The sequence below is a fragment of the Eurypyga helias genome, unplaced genomic scaffold, assembly GCF_000690775.1.
Source record: "Eurypyga helias isolate BGI_N326 unplaced genomic scaffold, ASM69077v1 scaffold31967, whole genome shotgun sequence".
Lineage (NCBI taxonomy): Eukaryota > Metazoa > Chordata > Aves > Eurypygiformes > Eurypygidae > Eurypyga > Eurypyga helias.
In genome coordinates this window covers 7,306-7,577 of record NW_010260300.1, presented here as the reverse complement: position 1 = coordinate 7,577, position 272 = coordinate 7,306, and positions in this window count along the sequence as shown.

Below are 272 nucleotides of genomic sequence, written 5' to 3'. Positions count from 1 at the left end.
TGGTCCAAAGGCACAGGCTCCTGGGAAGCGGAAGGCAAGAAGGGTGTTAACAGAGGCTGTACAACACCACGCCTGCGGCACTCTGCGGCTACCTGCCAGGGTTCAAAACGGACTGGGGAAACCCTGTCAGCCTAAGGTGGGAGGGAGGGTGGAAGCAGAGGGGTCGTCTCCAAACTACTGCAGAAAGCAGTACCTGCAGTAGAAAACAGAGTCCTAAAAATTAGAAAAATTTCACCCAAGCTGTGACTCCAACCAAGCTCTGGCAAACCCAG